This window comes from Coregonus clupeaformis, chromosome 8 (assembly GCF_020615455.1).
Source record: "Coregonus clupeaformis isolate EN_2021a chromosome 8, ASM2061545v1, whole genome shotgun sequence".
NCBI lineage: Eukaryota > Metazoa > Chordata > Actinopteri > Salmoniformes > Salmonidae > Coregonus > Coregonus clupeaformis.
In genome coordinates this window covers 19,770,350-19,790,698 of record NC_059199.1, presented here as the reverse complement: position 1 = coordinate 19,790,698, position 20,349 = coordinate 19,770,350, and the positions used below count along the sequence as shown (strand labels likewise).

Genomic DNA, 20,349 nt, shown 5'->3' with positions numbered 1-20,349 from the left:
CATCCATGACAGAGAGGGAGAAGCGTTGATCAATGTATACGGGTAAGAGTCTAGCTAGATACATTTTCAGATATTATAAGTTTCTAATTTTGTCAGAAAGTAGTTTTTATTGCAAGTTAAACAATACTGTTAGCTAGCTAGCTAACATTAGCTGGCTGGCTCGCTAGCTAACATTACATGTATGATCTGTGTTGTAATATTATTTGTATTTCAGAAATTCATTTGCATTGCAAGTAACAGCCTAATGTTAGCTAGCTAGCTAGCTAACATTAAACCTAGTTGGTTAGCTTTTGCTACCTGCAGGCTCATGCATGTTGGCTAGCTATGACAATCAGTTTGTATTGCTAGTAGTATGGGTTAGGACTATCGAAACGGGGAACTCGGAAATCTCAGACTTCAGTTCATTCAAGATAACTGGGAACTCGGAAAGAAACAAGCTTCGACTGGGAAAAATCGTTTTGAACGGTCATCCAACTAGGGAACTCGGGCCTCTTTCTAGAGCCCCGACTTTCCGACCTGAAGATCACTGACGTCATGATTTGACCTCGTATTTTTCTAAGTTCCCAGTTGTCTTGAAAGCACCATTAGGTTAATTGTTTAGCTAGGTAGCTAGCTAGCTTCATGTCTAAACAAAATACTTAACTTCGCCAGATGATTACATGACCCATCAAGTTAGCCAGGTGTGTCTGGGGGTGAATACGGTCATCTATTGCATTTCATGTCTAGACAATAGTGACCCATCCACTTAGCTGGATGTGGCTGAGGGGTGGTTATAGCATTTATTTCACATGACCCATCAATTTAGACAAATGTGTCTGGGTAAGAATCATCTAATAGTTATACAATATTTATACAATATTTACCTGGCCACTTTATATTTTTGATATTGCAAATATGCAAGTAACCATTTCATGGTACCATTTACACCTTCTGTATCCTGTGCATGTGACAAATAAACTTAGATTTTATTTGATATAGTGTGTGTTTACCAGAGACGGTAATGGGAAAAACAACATGACCTGCACTAAAGTAAGATTAGGATATAGGCTAGGTACTATATCAAGTGTATTTTTGCTTCTACTTTCACCACTTTTTGTCCTTGGAAATCCTTGGTTGTTTACTACACTACTCACTCTGTTTAGCACATGACCTCACTTGAATCCTTAAAGAGATGGGTGGGGCTAAGGCTTAAGATGGTGTGAATGATGCTGAATGGGTGTAGACAAAGAAGAGCTCTCCAGTAGGTGTACCAAAACATTCAAGAGCCATTTTCTCAAAAGTGGGGTTACAAGTTTATCAACTTTCAAAGCAGAATTACTTTTCCATTGTTCCAACTGCAGTTTATGATATACCATTTTGTAGCTCTCAGTCTCTACTTTTATCCAATGTAAAAAACAGCATTTCAAAAGCTGCTATATAAGACCGAATCGAGGTGGTCAGTCAGATTTGTTCTCTTGCTTTGTTTGCTTTTTCCGCATTATTATGTCTGATAAGCTACACAGGAACGGGCTGAAAATAGCCCATATTAATATATGTAGCCTTAGAAATAAGGTTAATGAAATCTATAACTTCCTAACATCAGATAGGATTCATATATTAGCCATTTCTGAGACTCACTTAGATAATTAATTTGATGATACAGCAGTAGCAATACAAGGATATTACATCTATAGAAGAGACAGGAATGCTTATGGGGGAGGTGTTGCTGTATATATTCAGAGCCATATCCCTGTAATGCTTAGAGAAGATCTTATATCAAGTGTTATTGAAGTGTTGTGGTTGCACGGTCACCTGGCACATCTAAAGCCTTTTCTTTTGGGGTGTTGCTATAGGCCACCAAGTGCTAACAGTCAGTATCTAAATTACATGTGTGAAATGCTTGATAGTGTATGTGATGTAAACAGAGAGGTCTACATTCTTGGGGACCTGAATATTGTCTGGTTTTCATCAAGCTGTCCACTCAACAGGAAGCTTCTCACTGTAACCAGTGCCTGTAATCTGGTTCAGGTTATTAATCAACGTACCAGGGTGTTTACAAACACTACAGGAACAAGATCATCCACATGTATTGATCACATTTTTACTAATACAGTAGAACTTTGTTCTAAAGCTGTATCCGTACCCATTGGATGCAGTGATCACAACATAGTGGCTATATCCAGGAAATCTAAAGTTCCAAAAGCTGGGCCTAAAATAGTGTATAGAGATCATACAAAAGATTTTGCTGTGATTTATGTGGATGATGTTAAAAATATTTGTTGGTAGGATGTGAAGGAGCATCCAGACGCTGCACTTCATGAATTTATGAAATTGCTTCTTCCAATTATTGATCAACATGCACCTGTTAAGAAACTGACTGTTAGAACTGTTAAGGCTCCATGGATTGATGAGGAATTGAAAAACTGTATGGTAGAAAGAAATGGGGCAAAAGGAGTGGCTAATAAGTCTGGATGCACATCTGACTGGCTGACTTTATGCAAATTGTGAATTTATGTGACAGCAAAAAAAAAAGAATATAAGACACTATTATGAAGACAACATCAATGATATAAAACTTTGGAGTACTTTAAATGAAATTATGGGCAGAAAGACAAATTCATCTTTCATTGAATCAGATGGCTTATTCATCACAAAACTACAACGAACAGTGAGCCATCGTACTCATGCATTAAAAAAAACTATTAATGAAAGAAAAGCATTGTAAATTTGAATTTTGTAAAGTTAGTGTGGAAGAGGTGGAAAAAGTATTGTTATCGATCAATAATGACAAACCTCCTGGCATTGACAACTTAGATAGATGGAAAGCTACTGAGGATGGTAGCTGACCCTATAGCCACTCCTATCTGTCATATCTTTCATCTGAGCCTAGAGTAAAGTCTTTGTCCTCAATAATCTTCGTAAATGATATCATAGGTAGGACTGGTGGAGTTATGTCGCACATGCAGCTAACAAAAACATATGGAAATGTCTGCTCTACCCAAAATTACAACCAAATAATTGCAGCATTCCCGCAAAAATGGAAGAGGGAAGGGGGAAAAAGTAAGGAACTTGTCTGTCGGCCCTGCATTAAAGAACATAATTGGTTAAAGAAAATTGTGATAAATTAAAAAAGTATACCAGTTTCATTTAAGGACCAAAGGATTGACAGCCGTCCCATATAGATTGCAAAATAGTTGGGAAGAGATTTTTGACGTACCGATTCCATGGCATAGTGTTTATGAACTGATTCTTGCTACCAATAGAATGTTATTTATATGGGGGATATAATTTTCCCAGCTCTGCAGATTTTGCTGCAAAGAGACAAAATCATTAGATCATTTGTTTTGGCACTGTCCAATTATTAGCTTGTTTTTGGACACAGGTCCAGGAATGGCTAAAGGATTGCAATATTTACCTGGAGCTAACCCTGCAGATAGCACTACTGGGTGATCTGAAAAGTCATAGTCATAATATTATAATACTTTTAGCAAAAATGTTTATTTTCAATGTACAATCTGTAGAAAAAATAAGAATAGAAGGGTTCAGAACTTTTGCAAAACATCACAGTACAGTTGAAAAATATATGGCAAATAGAAATCCAATATGGATGGTGTTAAGAGATAGATGGTTGGTGTTGAATGGAGTTGAAGGATGGGACTAATAACAACTAACAACAACTAATAACAACAAGAGAACTAATGTAAAGCATACTGTGTCCATAATAAGTATTTGGTTATAGGTTGAGAGCTTTTGTGAAAGAGCACAGTTAGAAAGATATGGCATATAGAAGCAAACCGGAGAGGATGAGGGTAGAGGAAGTTCAGGAGTAAAAACAAACAAAATATCATTCTTGTAAAATTGACTGTGTCCATAAAATGTATATAGTATGTATAAGCTGGAAGTAGAGGCTTAAGCATTGTTGTTCACTAGTTTACTCCAATTAGGGAAGGGGTGGTGGGGTTGGAAAGAAATAAAGGGACATATATATTTTTTAAGGATATATATATATGTATGTACAGTGGGGAGAACAAGTATTTGATACACTGCCGATTTTGCAGGTTTTCCTACTTACAAAGCATGTAGAGGTCTGTAATTTTTATCATAGGTACACCTCAACTGTGAGAGACGGAATATAAAACAAAAATCCAGAAAATCACATTGTATGATTTTTAAGTAATTCATTTGCATTTTATTGCATGACATAAATATTTGATCACCTACCAACCAGTAAGAATTCCGGCTCTCACAGACCTGTTAGTTTTTCTTTAAGAAGCCCTCCTGTTCTCCACTCATTACCTGTATTAACTGCACCTGTTTGAACTCGTTACCTGTATAAAAGACACCTGTCCACACACTCAATCAAAACAGACTCCAACCTCTCCACAATTGCCAAAACCAGAGAGCTGTGTAAGGACATCAGGGATAAAATTGTAGACCTGCACAAGGCTGGGATGGGCTACAGGACAATAGGCAAGCAGCTTGGTGAGAAGGCAACAACTGTTGGCGCAATTATTAGAAAATGGAAGAAGTTCAAGATGACGGTCAATCACCCTCGGTCTGGGGCTCCATGAAAGATCTCACCTCGTGGGGCATCAATGATCATGAGGAAGGTGAGGGATCAGCCCAGAACTACACGGCAGGACCTGAAGAGAGCTGGGACCACAGTCTCAAAGAAAACCATTGGTAACACACTACGCCGTCATGGATTAAAATCCTGCAGCGCACGCAAGGTCACCCTGCTCAAGCCAGCGCATGTCCAGGCCCGTCTGAAGTTTGCCAATGACCATCTGGATGATCCAGAGGAATGGGAGAAGGTCATGTGGTCTGATGAGACAAAAATATAGCTTTTTGGTCTAAACTCCACTCGCTGTGTTTAGAGGAAGAAGAAGGATGAGTACAACCCCAAGAACACCATCCCAACCGTGAAGCATGGAGGTGGAAACATCATTCTTTGGGGATGCTTTTCTGCAAAGGGGACAGGACGACTGCACCGTATTGAGGGGAGGATGGATGGGGCCATGTATCACGAGATCTTGGCCAACACCCTCCTTCCCTCAGTAAGAGCATTGAAGATGGGTCGTGGCTGGGTCTTCCAGCATGACAACGACCCAAAACACACAGCCAGGGCAACTAAGGAGTGGCTCCGTAAGAAGCATCTCAAGGTCCTGGAGTGGCCTAGCCAGTCTCCAGACTTGAACCCAATAGAAAATCTTTGGAGGGAGCTGAAAGTCCGTATTGCCCAGCGACAGCCCCGAAACCTGAAGGATCTGGAGAAGGTCTGTATGGAGGAGTGGGCCAAAATCCCTGCTGCAGTGTGTGCAAACCTGGTCAAGACCTACAGGAAACGTATGATCTCTGTAATTGCAAACAAAGGTTTCTGTACCAAATATTAAGTCCTGCTATTCTGATGTATCAAATACTTATGTCATGCAATAAAATGCAAATGAATTACTTAAAAATCATACAATGTGATTTTCTGGATTTTTGTTTTAGATTCCGTCTCTCACAGTTGAAGTGTACCTATGATAAAAATTACAGACCTCTACATGCTTTGTAAGTAGGAAAACCTACAAAATCGGCAGTGTATCAAATACTTGTTCTCCCCACTGTATATGTACTTATATGTATGTGTATATGTATATATATATATATATTTGCAAGAGAAAAAAACATATGGGGGATTGGAAGTGATGCAGACAATTACATTGATGGAAGTTACAATCCATCTGCAATATTAAAGCTGATCTACTCCCTAAAATAAAATATATCTAAGAAAAAGACAAATAATAATAATAATAATGTCTTTGTCCTCAGGCCTGGAGGGAAGCCAAAGTCATTCCGCTACCGAAGAGTGGTAAAGCGGCCTTTACTGGTTCTAACAGCAGACATATCAGCTTGTTGCCAGCTTTTAGCAAACTGTTGGAAAAAATTGTTTGACCAAATACAATGCTATTTCTCTGTAAACAAATTAACAACAGACTTTCAGCATGCTTATAGAGAAGGGCACTCAACATGTACTGCACTGACACAAATGACTGATGATTGGTTGAAAGAAATTGCTAATAAGAAAATTGTGGGAGCTGTACTGTTAGATTTCAGTGCAGCGTTTGATATTATTGACCATAACCTGTTGAGAAAACGTGTGTGTTATGGCTTTTCAACCTCTGCCATATTATTGATTCATAGCCATCTATCTAATAGAAATCAGAGTTTTCTTTAATGGAAGCTGTCAAACATGTAAAGTATGGTGTACCGCAGGGCAGCTCTCTAGGCCATCTTTTCTATTTTTACCAATGACCTGCCACTGGCATTAAACAAAGCATGTGTCTCCATGTATGCTGATGATTCAACCATATACGCATTAGCAACCACAGCTAACGAAGTCACTGAAACCCTTAAAGAGTTGCAGTCTGTTTTGGAATGGGTGGCCAGTAATAAACTGGTCCTGAACATCTCTAAAACTAAGAGCATTGTATTTGGTACAAATCAAGTTCTAGACCACAGATGAGTCTGGTAATGAATGGTGTGGCTGTTGAACAAGTTGAGGAGACTAAATTACTTGGTGTTACCTTAGATTGTAAACTGTCATGGTCAAAACATATAGATTCAATGGTTGTAAAGATGGGGAGAGGTCTGTCCGTAATAAAGAGATGGTCTGCTTATTTGACACCACACTCCACAAAGCAAGTCCTGCTGGCTCTAGTTTTATTTATATTATTGTCCAGTCATATGGTCAAGTGCTGCAAAGAAAGACCTAGTTAAGCTGCAGCTGGCCCAGAAAAGAGTGGCAAGTCTTGCTCTTCATTGTAATCATCCAAAATTCTGAATTGAACCCAATCCTGCTATACAGTGCACTATTGAGCCCTGTGGGCAGTAATACTATATAGGGAATAGGGTGTCATTTGGGATGTACACGTTTATTCAGCATTGAACTGTCCAAAGTAAGCTTACTGAGCCTGTTACTATAGCTACTAAAGCATGTGTGATTTAAGATTCAAAATCCAACAAAACTTGTTATATGCCTTTAAAAAGTATTCACACCCCTTGACTTTTTCCACATTTTGTTTGTGTCACTGGTCTACACACAATACCCCATAATGTCAGAGTGGAATTATGTTTTTAGAAATGTTTACAAATTAATATAAAATGAAAAGCCAAAATGTCTTGACTCAATAAGTACTCATCCCCCTTTGTTATGGCAAGCCTAAATAAGTTCAGGAGTAAAAATGTGCTTAACAAGTCACATAATAAGTTGCATGGACTCACTGTGTGCAATAATAGTGTTTAACATGATTTTTGAATGACTACCTCATCTCTGTACCCCACACATATAATTATCTGTAAGGTCCCTCAGTCAAGCAGTGAATTTCAAACAGATTCAACCACAAAGACCAGGGAGGTTTTCCAATGCCTCGCAAAGAAGGGCACCTATTGGTAGAAGGGTAAAAAAACGAACAGACATTGAATATCCCTTTGAGCATGGTGAAGTTATTAATTACACTTTGGATGGTGTATCAATACACCCAGTTACTACAAAGATACAGGCGTCCTTCCTAACTCAGTTGACGGAGAGGAAGGAAACCGCTCAGGGTTTCACCATGATGCCAATGGTGACTTTAAAACAGTTACAGAGTTTAATGGCTGTGATAGGAGAAAACTGAGGATGGATCAACAACATTGCAGTTACTCCACAATACTAACCTAAATGACAGAGTGAAAAGAAGGAAGCTTGTACAGAATAAAATCATTCCAAAACATGCATCCTGTTTGCAATAAGGAACTAAAGTAAAACTGACAAAAATGTGGCAAAGAATTTAACTTTTCAGCAGGACAATAACCTAAAACAAGGCCAAATATACACTGGAGTTACTTACCAAGACAACATTGAATGTTCCGGAGTGGCCTAGTTACAGTTTTGACTTAAATCGGCTTGAAAATCTATGGCAAGACTTAAAAAATGGATGATCAACAACCAACTTGACAGAGCTTGAAGAATTTTTAAAAGAATAATGTGCTAATATTTTACAATCCAGGTGTGCAAAGCTCTTAGAGACTTACCCAGAAACTCACAGCTGTAATCACTGCCAAAGGTGATTCTAACATGTATTGACTCAGGGGTGTGAATACTTACACTACCGTTCAAAAGTTTGGGGTCACTTATAAATGTCCTTGTTTTCCATGAAAACATACATGAAATGAGTTTGAATAGGAAATATAGCTAAATGAATAGGAAATGTAGTCATTGACAAGGTTAGAGATAATGATTTTTAATAGAAATAATAATTGTGTCCTCCAAACTTTTCTTCGTCCAAGAATCCTCCATTTGCAGCAATTACAGCCTTGCAGACCTTTGGCATTCTATTTGTCAATTTGTTGAGGTAATCTGAAGAGATTTCACCCCATGCTTCCTGAAGCACCTCCCACAAGTTGGAGTGGCATGATGGGCACTTCTTACGTACCATATGGTCAAGCTGCTCCCACAACAGCTCAAAAGGGTTGAGATCCGGTGACTGTGCTGGCCACTCCATTACAGACAGAATACCAGCTGACTGCTTCTTCCCTAAATAGTTATTGCATAGTTTGGAACTGTGCTTTGGGTCATTGTTCTGTTGTAGGAGGAAATTGGCTCTAATCAAGCGCCGTCCACAGGGTATGGCATGGCGTTGCAAAATGGAGTGATAGCCTTCCTTCTTCAAGATCCCTTTTACCCTGTACAAATCTCCCACTTTACCACCACCAAAGCACCCCCAGACCATCACATTGCCTCCACCATGCTTGTCAGATGGCATCAAGCACTCCTCCAGCATCTTTTCATTTGGCCTGCGTCTCACAAATGTTCTTTTTTGTGATCCGAACACCTCAAATTTTTATTCGTCTTACCATAACACTTTTTCCAATCTTCCTCTGTCCAGTGTCTGTGTTCTTTTGCCCATCTTAATCTTTTCTTTTTATTGGCCAGTCTGAGATATGGCTTTTTCTTTGCAACTCTGCCTAGAAGGTCAGCATCCCAGAGTCGCCTCTTCACTGTTGACGTTGAGACTGATGTTTTGCGGGTACTATTTAATGAAGCTGCCAGTTGAGGACCTGTGAGGCGTCTGTTTCTCAAAGTAGACACTAATGTATTTGTCCTCTTGCTCGGTTGTGCACCGGGGCCTCCCACTCCTCTTTCTATTCTGGTTAGAGCCAGTTTGCGCTGTTTTGTGAAGGGAGTAGTAGCACAGCGTTGTACGAGATCTTCAGTTTCTTGGCAATTTCTCGCATGGAATAGCCTTGAATATACTGACGAGCTTCAGAAGAAAGTTATTTGTTTCTTCCCATTTTGAGCCTGTAATCGAACCCACAATTGCTGATGCTCCAGATACTCAACTAGTCTTAAGGCCAGTTTTATTGCTTCTTTAATCAGCACAACAGTTTTCAGCTGTGCTAACATAATTGCAAAGGGGTTTTATAATGACCAATTAGCCTTTTAAAAATGATAAACTTGGATTAGCAAACACAACGTGCCATTGGAACACAGGACTGATGGTTGCTGACAATGGGCCTCTGTATGCCTATGTAGATCAAAAAAATCAACAGTTTCCAGCTACAATAGCCATTTACAACATTAACAATGTCTACACTGTATTTCTGATCAATTTGATGTTATTTTAATGGACCATTTTTTTTGCTTTTCTTTCGAAAACAAGGAAATTGCTAACTAACCCCAAACTTTTGAACGGTAGTGTATGTAAATAAGATATTTCTGTATTTCATTTTCAATACATTTGTAGAAATTTCTAAAAACATGGGGTATTGTGTGTAGATGGGTGAGAAGAAACATCTATTTAAAATTATTTTTAAATTCAGGGTGCAACACAACAAAATCTGGAATAAGTTAAGGGGTATGAATACTTTCTAAAGCCACTTTGTTTTCACCTATACAGTACATCTCGAAAAGTATGTTTTTTACTTTTTTAAATGTATTGTGTGTTCTTACATAGAAAAAAACCTTGAAAATCACCAAATAAACTATGAATTAAAAGAACACAACAAACGGACCACTAAGACTATCTGTCATCATTGGCATCAGCTAATGGGGATCCTAATAAAATCAAAACTATTTGACAACACTAATGAAATGATGCATCGTCATCATTTTATGAGCATATCAGACGAGGTTCTAATTTTGTAAAAACAAATATTTAACCATTATTTAACTAGGCAAGTCAATTAAAAACTCATTCTTATTTACAATGACGGCCTACCAAGAGGCAAAAGGCCTCCTGCAGGGACAGGGCTGGGATAAAAAATATATATATATAGGGCAAAACACACATCACGAGAGACACCACAACACTACATAAAGAGAGACCTAAGACAACAACACAACATGGCAGCAACACATGACAACACAGCATGGTAGCAACACAACATGACAACAACATGGTAGCAACACAACATGGCAGCAGCACAACGTGGTAGCAGCACAAACATGGTACAAACATTGTTAGATACAGATAGGGCTGTGGCGGTCACAACATTTCATCAGCCGGTGATTGTGAAGCAAATAACTGTCGGTCTCACGGTAACTGACCGTTAATTAACATAAACACATTTAGTATCTCCTGGCTTCCACACATAGCCTACAAGCCACTGATGCAGACCTTTGGAAACATCTACATTTAAAAAAGTCTAATAAATCCATGTAATATAGCCTACACCTTCACAATAAACCTATTATTTATTTTAGACATGTCTAAAGAAGCATGATGTAAAGAAAATGTAGTCTATATCAGAAGAACAGAATAGCATACTCTGAGCTGTCCTTATGTTAGGTCCTGATCTGGCTATGCCAAATGGCTGTGGGCTACACTAGTTCATTTAGCAGACAAGATTTGCTTAGAATTCCGTGGCATTATTTTATAGTATGAAGAATACAATTGAACAAAGCTGAATAAAATAGAAAGCATATTTTCTCCAAACTGCTATTCTGTGTTGAGTGGTTAACAAATAAATATGTATTTCTATATGCTTAATTTAGAGTTATTAATGTAACTTTAGTTGTTCTACAAACATAGGGCTATATGTTTTCATTTTTAATACATTGTAAGGCTGCATGATGCGACTCTAATGATGATTTGGAAAAAGTCGCTTGAAAGGCATGAGCTCTGTTTTGTTTTTTTTGCGCAGGCTATACACACTTCATCAGTCTCTCATTCACAATTTGACAAGCACTTGATAATGCCTCGATTTTCACGGCGGCATCCCCTTTGTGTGGCCGTAATGCACCACAAAATAATCTATTGCCTTTTGCGGCCAGTGGCCGTTGTGCCCTTCTCCCTGAGTGCTGCGCGCTCCGAAGCACCTCTCACTCACTTGGCTCTCCATCACGTGATTGGGTCTTTCTCAAAGGCTACAAGTGAAGACAGACACATCGGGTACGCAACTGCACGCATTCTTATACAATCCCGAGGTGCATATTGAAGATATTGGAAGAACTGTGAACATTTACTTTTCGTCAGCCAACAAGATGAGTAGGCCTAACGAACAGCAAAAGCACTAGCCTATGTCAATCTACTACCCCCATAGTACAAAAGTTAACCTATTCTATTCTGTGCGAGAAATAAATAGTCTGGGACAATTGTGGGATGCAATAGATCCCAAATGAATACAACCACTAGCATAAAAAAAAAAAAATACGCAATGTGGCTGATGCAACAGATCAGAACATTTAGCTTAAAATGTTGATAAACTATTAGGCTATTTCTTGACATTATAAGCGCAACACCGTTATCAAAAGTGACCGCAAATGCAATTATGCATGTAATGCTTTTATTATTAAGGTGCATTTTTATGGTGAAAATTATCTTCCCCAAACTTGAAACTCACCCGCTGCTTATGTATGCCAGTTAGGCTCTACACCCCTTGTAAAGCGGATTAATGTGCTTAATTTTACAATGTTATTTAGCCACTTTAGTTGAGATACAAACCTTATCATATAGACTATGATTTGAAAAAGTTGCAAAAAAAAAGGCATTGTTTCTTACGCTGGGTATCATTCACAAGTGATAATATATAATTCACAAGTGATAGGCTAATATTGTCACCCATCAGACTATTCTTGATTTAATCTTGTCTTTACATATACTAAATAATAGATGTGTGACATTTATTTTGATTTAGAATGGACCATTATCATACACCTGTATCGAAACAGGGGCAGCGGGAAAAAATACGTCATCTAGGCACTTTAATAGCGAATGGAGGACGCTTTTCCCGTGGTTCATCTTCATGCCAGTCAGGTAGGCTATACTCCTGGTGTAAATATAAGCAATGTGCTTAATATTAGGAAAGTTGAGAAATAAATATAGTAGGCCTAGCCTATAGAAAGCTGATGGGATCCTCCTCTTTTTAGTAGAGGCCATCGCTCTGTTTTCTCGCGCAATTGCGTAGCCTATAGAAATGTTGCGCAACATGAGCTCATGCGCTCTCAAGATGTGTTTGATTCGATTTTTGATGACATTTGCATTGATGTCAGAGTGACTAGAGGGACAATAGAGTGCTGAGTACCAGGCAGTTAGCAAGTTTGGTAGGCTACTAATGACCAGCAGCAGCATCAGAACTTGGAGAAGCCTAATTACCGTGAATAAACGGTCACGTGGAATTTGACTGCCTTCATGACTCGTGACCACCGGTGTGGCGGTAATACGGTCACCGCAACAGCCCTAGGCACAGACAACAGCACGAAGGGCAAAAATGTAAAGACAACAATACATCACGTGAAGCAGCCACAAGCGTCAGTAAGAGTGTCCATGATTGAGTCTTTGAATCTAGAGATGGTGATAGAACTGTCCAGTTTGAGTGTTTTTTGCAGCTCTCGTTCCAGTCACTAGCTGCAGCGAACTGAAAAGAGGAGCGACCCAGGGATGAGGAGTTTAATAATTGATGCATCCCAAATGAACATTTCCAAGTTAACATCCAAACACCGATAAGGGACTTTCATGATGTTCGTGGTGGGAGTATGGATTTAGTTAGGATTAAATCAAATTAAATGAAATGGTTTGAATGTAAAATGTGACAGACTTTGGGAGGCTAAACTCCTACACACACACACGTCACCTCCTAGCGCTAGGACAGGTGGTGAGGTCAGGTCATGTGATACACCATTAAACGGTGTGGGTGAGAGTGTGTGTTATTTGAGACATTAATAAAACACTTGGTTAAACTGTGCCACTGAAACAGGAGCTCTGTCTCACCACCTCCACTTCCTACCGGCACGCCAACACCTGTGTGTGCGTGTGTGTGTGTGATTGTGTGTTGCGTGTGTACGAGAGAGTATTTTGGGAGTTGTGAACGAAAGTGAGAGAAAGAGAAAGAAAGAGGAAAAGAGAGGGAGACAGACTGCTTAGAAGTCTGTGTGAGTGTGAATATGAATCAGAGAATGAGATAGCAGTGTGTGTTAGAGAGAGACAGAGAGAGAGAGAAAGAGAGCGAGAGAGAGCGCATGCAGAGGTGTTCCCACCTGCAGTATTTATGGTTGTAGGAAATTGAGACCTCCACTGTAACCATGACTACTGTCGCTACAGAGGATGAAGAGGAGGCATCTTCAAGAAGGAGACCGAAGTGTGCGTCTTTGTGTTGCACACATTCGCTTGCAGGCACACACGTACGAACACACACATGTGCATACACAAACAGGCACACAAAGTGTGACTCACAGGGTAGGTACAGGACAGGAGAGGTGATGTCATGTAAGACGATAAGACCTGATGACGACCTAAGTGTGTGTGTGTGTGTATGACTGTGTGTCTGCATGCCTGCCTGCCTGCCTACCTGCCTACCTGTCTGTATGTCTGTTAGGGCAGCAATGTCCATCTATCCAATGATAATTCGCCATTATCTCTACACCCTTAACTCCTTTCCTCACCCTCTCCAACCTTTGGGTATTTAACCCTGGTTCTCTGAATGAGATAAGTGAGACGTCTCACTATGGGACACGCCCTCATGCGGGTCATTGGTATTGGTTGAAGCCTTATTCAATCAGAGCTTTGCTGGTGTACTCCCCACGTATCTAGTATTTCAGACCCCTTGACTTTTTCCACATTTTGTTACGTTACAGCCGTATTTTAAAATTGATTAAATTATTTTTTTCACCCTCAATCTTCACACAATACCCTATAATGACAAAGCGATAACAGGTTTGTAGAAATGTTTGCAAATTAATTAAAAACATTAAGCAGAAATACCTTATTTACATAAGTATTCATACCCTTTGATATGAGACACGAAATTTAGCTAAGGTGCATCCTGTTTCCATCGATCATCCTTGAGATGTTTCTACAACTTGATTGGAGTCCACCTTTGGTAAATTAAATTGATTGGACATGATTTGGAAAGGCTATGTAAAGGTTCCACAGTTGGCAGTGCATGTCAGAGCAAAAACCATGAAATAAAAGGAATTGTCCGTAGAGCTCAGAGACAGGATTGTGTCGAGGCACAGACCTGGGAAAGGGTACCAAAAAATGTCTGCAGCATTGAAGGTCCCCAAAAACACAGTGGCTTCCATCATTCTTAAATGGAAGAAGTTTGGAACCACCAAGACTCTTCCTAGAGCTGGCCGCCCGGCCAAACTGAGCAATCGGAGGAGAAGGGCCATGGTCAGAGAGGTGACAGAGCTCCAGAGTTCCTCTGTGGAGATGTGAGAACCTTCCAGAAGGATAACCGTCTCTGCAGCGCTCCACCAATCAGGCCTTTATGATAGAGTGGCCAGACAGAAGCCACTCCTCAGTAAAAGGCAGATGACAGCCCGCTTGGAGTTTGCCAAAAGGCAACTAAAGACTCTCAGACCATGAGAAACAAGATTCTCTAGTCTGATGAAACCAAGATTGAACTCTTTGGCCTGAATGCCAAGCGTCACATCTGGAGGAAACCTGGCACCATCCCTACAGTGAAGCATGGTGGTGGCAGCATTATGCTGTTGGGATGTTTTTCAGCGGCAGGGACTGGGAGACGTCAGGATCGAGGGAAAGATGAACGGAGCAAAGTACAGAGAGATCCTTGATAAAAACCTGCTCCAGAGCGCTCAGGGCCTCAGACTGGGGTGAAGGTTAATCTTCCAACAGGACAACGACCCTAAGCACACCGCCAAGACAACGCATGAGTGGCTTTGGGAAAGGTCTCGGAATGTCCTTGAGTGGCCCAGCCAGAGGCCGGACTTGAACCCTATCTAACATCTCCGAAGAGACCTGAAAATAGCTGTGCAGCGACGCTCCCCATCCAACCTGACAGAGCTTGAGAGGATCTGCAGAGAAGAATGGGAGAAACTCCCCAAATACAGGTGTGCCAAGCGTCATACCCAAGGAGACTCGAGGCTGTAATCGCTGTCAAAGGTGCTTCAACAAAGTACTGAGTAAAGAGTCTGAATACTTAAGTAAATGTAACATCGGCTTTTTATAAAAAAATGTTAACTGTTTTTGCTTTGTCATTATGGGGTATTGTGTGTAGATTGATAAGGGGAAAAAACTATGTAATCAATTTTAGAATAAGGCTGTAAAGTAACAAAATGTGGAAAAAGTCAAGGGGTCTGGATACTTTCCGAATGCACTGTAAAACCCTGCATTGCTCTGGTTTCCACATTCTAAGAACCAGGTGGGCCTCAAATAGGCAAATAACGGCGCAGTACAACAGTGGTGTTCAGAACGGCATCTCGGAACACACAACTCATCAGTCCTTGTCACGGATGGGCTATTGCAGCCACATGACCACACCAGGTTCCACTCCTGTCAGCTAAAAGGATGAAGATGCGGCTCCAATGGGCACGCGATCACCAACACTGGACAATTGAGGAGTGGAAGAACATCGCCTGGTTCGACTGAATCACGGTTCCTGTTCCGTCATGCTGATGGCAGAGTCAGGATGTGGAGTAAGCAGCATGGGTCCATGGCCCCATCCTGCCTGGTGTCAACGGTACAGGCTGGTGCCTGTGGTGTAATGGTGTGGGAATGTTTTCCTGGCACATGTTCGGTCCCTTGATACCAATTGAGCATAGTTTGCATGGAGGCAAAGGAGGGGGCGGACCTGGTACTAGATGGGTGTACCTAATAAACTGAGTATAATGCCGGCAATTGCCAGGGCAAGCTTTGCTAGGCTTGTGCTGCTTAGTCTCCCCCTTCCCTGATGACTTGGTCGGTAAACCTGTCGACATCTCGTTTCGACCAGACGGACGAAAGCAGATGGATGTACCGGGGGACTAGCTAGCTAGCTACTCAACCGGCTAGTACTACAACATTAAAGTTGGGCGAGACACAGGGTAACGTGAGCTTAAGCCAGGTAAGCAGAAACAGAAAGCTTTATTTACCAGGGGGTTTGAAAGAGAATGCAGTCTTTATACTTTCGGGTAGTGTTGCACGGTATACCGGTACCATGGTAATATCACTGTACCAAAACAAAACGATACTTATGATACCAACATTTTAGAATACCGTAGTACCCTGCAGTATACTGTAACTGCAGTTAGAGTGCAGTATAACTGCAGTTATTCTTCAATTACTGCGTCCAAAATATCACAGTCGACTGCAGTTACTGCACTTTTACTGCAGTTTCAAAACTGCTATCTTTCGATCTAAAAAACCTGCTGGCACGAGTTATAAAATGTTTATAAAGTCAGTTTTGTTTATAAATGCAGTTACATTTAAGCAACAGCCACTAGGCTCTAGGCGCAGGTCCAATAATATCCACTTTTCATGTGCATACCATGTGCGGCAGCTGTAAATCAGCCAGCTGCATCCCCTATCAGCCCTCACTCACCTGCTTCTCTCCGTCTGCTCTTAATGCGTGATTATTCCTCCGTCAGTTAAAAAATAAATAAAAAATTAGCCGTGATGGCGAGCAGAGATGCAGACCTGATGAGTCTTCTGTTGTTAGATTTGTACATTTGTTACATTGGAGCAGCGCGCAAAGAGAGCACTGTTGATACATTGTATCATTTCATTGACTGTTATAACCAAGAGCACAGACCAGTCTGAGTAGACTTTGCATGTTCACGGTCATGCAGCCTCTGTGTATCAGAGAGGGAAAATGGAGCACCGCTTCGCGACATGCATGCTTGCAGCTTTACAGCAAAGAAAACGGCTTGTCTCGAGCCTAAAGGGTTAAAAATAATATGACCCATATTACCGAAGGAGTCTTTTATTCTTTCTATCAGGATTCATTTTATATAATTTCACAAACCATGTCGCAGGTCGTTTTAAATGTTGCAGGCTGTTGCTTAAATGTTGCTAATTATTGGTTTGATAACAAACGTTGTTCAGTCATATTACCTAGCTAGCTAACAACCTGGTAACTTGACAGTAGGTTAAGGCAAATTATATTGGCACAGGACTGCTACTCACGAGATGTGCTTATAATAATAATAATAATATGCCATTTAGCAGACGCTTTTATCCAAAGCGACTTACAGTCATGCGTGCATAAATTTTTGTGTATGGGTGGTCCCGGGGATCGAACCCACTACCTTGGCGTTACAAGCGCCGTGCTCTACCAGCTGAGCTACAGAGGACCACAAAAAGGTAGGATTCATATAGGCCTAAACTATCTAAAAAATCGATTTCTTTCTGGTGCTCCTTAAATTCTGTTTGATGCTAACGTTTTAAAAGTTGCGAGCAGTGTGTGTATGTGTTTTTGTGGGAGAGAGAGAGAGAGTGCTGTGTGTGTTTATGAGAGTGAGGGAGACAGAGTGTGTGAGGAAGGTTAAATTCAATGTGTTGTATTGAGTAGAAGTGTGAATTTTAGTCACAGGTTTTTGGAGAATGTTTAGAAAACGTGAACAAGCGTCCGGGGGACGGAGCGAACAAGATGCTAGGCCACATATTTTTTCCACCGTGGTATAATGGCCTGGTATCGTATCGTTTGTAAAATGTTGCAATTGTGAGAAGCCTACTTTCGGGTTAGTGAAAGTAGAGCTAACAGGGATCCTAGCTAATTAAGCCGTCACGTGAAATTCCAACTGCTGACTCAGTGTGTAAAGTAACTCGAGGTAGAAACGCACTGCTAGGTTTATCTTTTACAGGGGAATGTAAAAAGGATGGTGTTTCAATGTGAAGAAGCAGCACCGCTCGTGTTAGCGAAACAAACCAAATGGGGGTTTAGTCCAGAGGTTGCTAGCTAAAACAAATGTGGTGTCGTTAGCCCACTAGCTAGCTAAGAGAGTTGACAGTTCAGCTAGCTAACTCAAAACGGTGGAAACTGACAGAGAGCTAGAGACCACATGTAAAAGTAGCTAAAACTAGTGGAAACCTGCTATTAGCGGTATGCTAAAGCGGTGGCGCTAGCGAGCTAACATCTCTAATGGCATCGATGACAAAAAGTGCTGCTAACAAGCTAACTGAGGTAACTGCTGAATTTAGCTGAATTGCTGAAAATAGAAAAGAAACCACTTAACACTTTGACGCCTACCAACACACAGGTGTGATCATTCTACAGTGTTCCCTGCAGCGTACGCTCAAACCGGTATTTAGAACGCCCAGTTTCGATTGATGCAACAGTCTGTGTTTGAGCTGGCAACACTGTTTTCTTCACAGAAACATTTCACACAAACACAGTCCTTACAACGTTATGTCCTGAATGTGACCAGTTTATTTTTGGATGCAATTTTCTGACATTCACAGAAGTGGCGACAGCATAACACAATCATCCAAACCGGAAAATGTAGGCTACATTAGTCCTAGCGCTAACTGAGGAAAGATTGACCTAACACAAGCGGTCATATTTAGCTAACTCACGGCTGACCGAAACCATAATAGAAATTAGCTAATAGAAATTACTATTTACAATTCATCACCTCACGGGTGAGCTCACCATTGATCGAAATAATCGAAGTAATCCGACGATGGGTAGTTTGTGCGTGCCGCCATTTGAGTTTTTTCGGGTCAACCAAAGATAAGAAGAGGAGACAACATGAGTTTGGTCTGTTGGCAGTATGCATGTTGAAGGGGGTGTGTCATCTACCATCATTCACTTCTGGAAGTTTACTCAAAAGATGAGTGAACCATCCCTCACTTCATTTTGTTATAACATCTTTGGTCTGACAGACGTTTACGTGAGACCCAGAATGAATTATATAATGTCAACAAACATGGTGCCACACATAGCTGGCAAATAGCTTAGCATTAGAGCATCATAGTCAGTACAACCTTCCAAAAAGTATTTTAGACACATCATATGTGGAATGCATGATTTGTCACTAGTACTTGAAAACATATGAATAAAACAGTAAATACATTATGCTCCATACATACATACATACGTTATGTACAGCAGAAACGACAACAACGATATACAGAAAATAAGGCACTTTGATGGGAACGCACACATGTCCAAAGTTAGTATTTGTAAGGAAAACAACAATGAAGGCAATGCGAGCGCCAACCAGAGAATGTGCCAGGGGGAAAGAGTTTGTGCTAGACTGCACAAATGTCGGCATACTTGATCTGGGGAAACACCGGGGAGGTGCTTGGCCTCATCAAAGAGAGAAGTTTGTCCAGTTCAGTAAAGCCTCAAACATAAATTGTCCGCAACAGTGAAATGGGCTACATCTATGTGAATTAATGATGAGGCAGAACCCACCTTAATTCAAACTGTTGTTAGAAAATAAAACTTTCAAATTGACAAGTTGAAATATAGCCTATAGATAATTAGCAGGAAGTGTGTGTCTTGGTTTGAGGTCAGCGCGGATTAACTGTCCTGTTGCGTAACGATCACATTTTCGAGCAGTGAGTGCATTCTGACATCACACGCATAAAAAAACTCACGCTGGGGCGACCGTTAAGAGATATTTGGAACTCACACGTGAAAATGTTAACGCTACGTGGTGGAGTGGTAACCCACACCGAAAGTAGCAGTTAAGTTGAGGGCTAGTTTTCTGAAGAAAGCTGCAAAACAAGCTAGTAACCAAATAGACTTGTGAAGAGGCAAAGAATGTTATATAGACACACCGTTGTACACTAGCTCTGATTGGCCTGTTAGGCGTGATTGAATAAGGCTTCAACCAATGACTCGCACGAGGGCATATCCCATAGTGAGATGTCGAACTAATTTGACTGAAAGAGAACTTCCAATTCCTCATCTATTTCCCAACTTTCTGTCTCTCTTTCTTCCCCCACTCCACCCTCACACTCCTCCATTCCCCTTCTCCCTGCCTTACCCTTTCAGACTTCCCCTTCAATCTTCCCCTCCTCCCCTAATTCCTAGGGCCCTATAAAATCTGCATTGCGGAGAACACGGACGGAATCACAATATAAAAAAATGTAGGGAATCAACTAAATGTATTGAACTTATTAGAAAAAGTACTTAATTTGCCCAAGTTAATCATAAGACATGAACAAAATGCATCAG

At 40.6% G+C, this 20,349-nt stretch overlaps 1 protein-coding gene across 3 annotated transcripts in view; it reads right to left on the bottom strand.

Annotated features, from left to right (window-relative positions):
* Positions 1–20,349, bottom strand: part of LOC121571241 (serine/threonine-protein kinase MARK2) — a 127,197-nt gene that overhangs the window by 5,650 nt on the left and 101,198 nt on the right. The gene's annotated exons all lie outside the window — the stretch shown is intronic.